Source organism: Octopus bimaculoides, chromosome 3, assembly GCF_046866305.1.
Source record: "Octopus bimaculoides isolate indiv1 chromosome 3, ASM4686630v1, whole genome shotgun sequence".
In the NCBI taxonomy this organism is placed as follows: domain Eukaryota; kingdom Metazoa; phylum Mollusca; class Cephalopoda; order Octopoda; family Octopodidae; genus Octopus; species Octopus bimaculoides.
Genome location: NC_142930.1, coordinates 112,270,099 through 112,272,814, shown reverse-complemented (window position 1 = coordinate 112,272,814; position 2,716 = coordinate 112,270,099).

The window sequence follows — 2,716 nt, the reverse complement described above, 5'->3', positions numbered from 1 at the left end:
AAAAGAGAAAGATAGAATAAGCACCGGGCTTAAAAAAGATGAGTACAGGGCTCAATTTGTTCGACTAAACTTTTTCAAGGCGGTGCTCGAGCATGACCGCCGTCTAATGACTGAAATAAGTAAAAAAAAAATGGGTAAACATTTTCTGTAGCGTAATTTACTATAGCCTCAGGCCGACCAAAGCCTTGTGAGTGGATTTGGTAGACGGGAACTGAAAGAGGCCCGTCGTATATATGTATATGTATATATATATATGTGTGTGTTTGTGTGTCTGTGTTTGTCCCCCCAACATCGCTTGACAACCGATGCTGGTGTGTTTACGTCCCCGTAACATTAGCGGTTCGGCCTAAGACACCGATGGAATAAGTACTAGGCTTACAAAGAATAACTCCTGGGGTCGATTTGCTCGAATAAAGGCGGTGCTCCAGCATGGCCGCAGTCAAATGAATGAAACAAGGAAAAGAGTAAAAGAGTAAAAAATGTTATATTAACTTTTATTCTCTTGTACTATAAAATTTACCATCTCATTATAGAAAAATGCCTTAAGTTATTTACTTTAGTTTCATGACGGTTGTATCGATGTGCAATTTTGAAAATATCATTTGAGGAAGTTTGCTGCTATCTAATGAAACAACAGTCACTGATGTTCGCCGTTTAATTGTTAAATAACTCTGGGGCTTATTATGTAATATCATTGTTCTCATGCAAGTCTACACACAGCATATTTCATTTTCCTCCTGCACGTTGATGAAACAATTGTAAACCATGGAGTAACAACTACATACTTCACTTATTACACATCACTGCTCAGCGCTATTACCGTGTGTATTTTGTTTACTACGAAGTACTGAATAGATCGAACGATCACTTATTATAATACATATACATACATATTTATATTTATAAATTTTCGGTTTATGTGCAAAGACAAACTGAAGAAATATATATTATTGACTGGTTATGATAGTGAAAAACATAAACAATATAATGTAAGGGTGGGCATACAAGAAATACAATGAAATGTTTAATGCAAAAATCCATTCGTTTGAGGTTTTATTATGGGATTTCAGTGAAAGCTTAAGAAAACATAATCAATATAATGTTGGGAAAAATTCTCTTAACAGATATTAATGTCTTTATGAAGTAAAAATGTGTTAAACATTTTTTGCGAGTGGATTACTCCATAAATATTCTAACTGTTTCTTCGATACAGCAATATGAATAATATTCGATAATCGATGACAGACGATGGTTTTAACAACATCGATTCTGTTTTTGTTTTGTTTTTTGATATATAATATCTATAACTACTTTATATTTGGAAAAAACATTACCGGTTACAGGCGTGGCTGTGTGGTAAGAAGTTTATTTTCCAACAACATAGTTCCAGGTTCAGTCCCACAGCGTTGCACACTCGGGTATGTGCCTTCTACTACATCCTCGGACTTGTGAATGGATTTGGTAGCCGAAAACTGAAATAAATCCGTCGTATGTATGTATGTGTGAGTGTGTTACTTCGAGTTTGTGTTTGCCTCCCCACTTGTTAGCGTGTCTATGTCCCCATAACTTGATAGTTCGGCAAAAGCATCCGATAGAATTAACTTTAAAAATACTAGTCCTGGTATCGATTCATTCGACTAAAAATGTCTTCAAGTCCGTGCCACAGCATGGCTGGAAGCTAACGTTTCATCCATTATTCTAAGAGGTATAAATGTTGTTAAAGAAGTGTCTAATGAATGTTGCTACGAACATGAAGACAGCGTTCTTGTTGAAGACGGGGATGGCAAAACTGGTTTGCGCCTTTTCCTCTCTTATTAATATATCTGCCTCGGCTAGACACATGTCTTTCTTAAGCAGATCCATACCAAAAATTCCTTGCAACGAATGTAGTCTGGCTGATATTATTGTCATTTATTACGATGTTATTCGTTGTAGTGGTGGCGGTGGTGGAGTTGGTTGTGGTCGAGAAACTGTCACTATTTGCTGTCATTTGTTTATTCGTTGTAGTGGTTTGAGGTGGCAGGGTCATCTGTGGTCTTGATGCGGCTGCTATGAGTCGTCTTTTGATTTGGAATACAGTAATCCATCGCCATATCGCGGCTCACCTATCGCGCACTCAATACATGTAGATTCACCTATCAGGCACTCAGTACATCGCGGTTCACCTATCGTGCACTAAGTACAACACGGATTTTTCTGGCTAATATAATTAAATTAATATCACGGACTCCTCAGTATATCAGGGTTTCTGCGGCTGACAGGTATTTATATTATTTAAGGTGATAATTATTTCTGTGGGAGGTTTTGGAACGTAACACCCCTGATAGTCGAGGAATTACTGTATTCCAGTAAATTGGAGGGAATTCAGCATCGCAGTTTGTGGTGTCGCTAAAATTGTTGGTATTCCTACATTTTCATATAGAGCAGCGAGCTGGCAGAATTGTTAGCACGCTGGACGAAATGCTTTGCGGTATTTCACCCGTTACTACGTTCTGAGTTCAAATTCCGCTGTGGTCGACTTTGCCTTTCATCCTTTTGGAGTCGTTAAATAAGTACCAGTTGAACATTGGGGTCGATGAAAGCAACTCATCCCCACCTTCCCCAAGTTATCCTTGTGGTAAAAATTTGAAATAATAATTATTTTTTGACATGTCTGTAATTTCGTGTGCGAGAATTTGAACCTGCTGTATGCTTGCCCCTCCCTTCTATTAAAGGG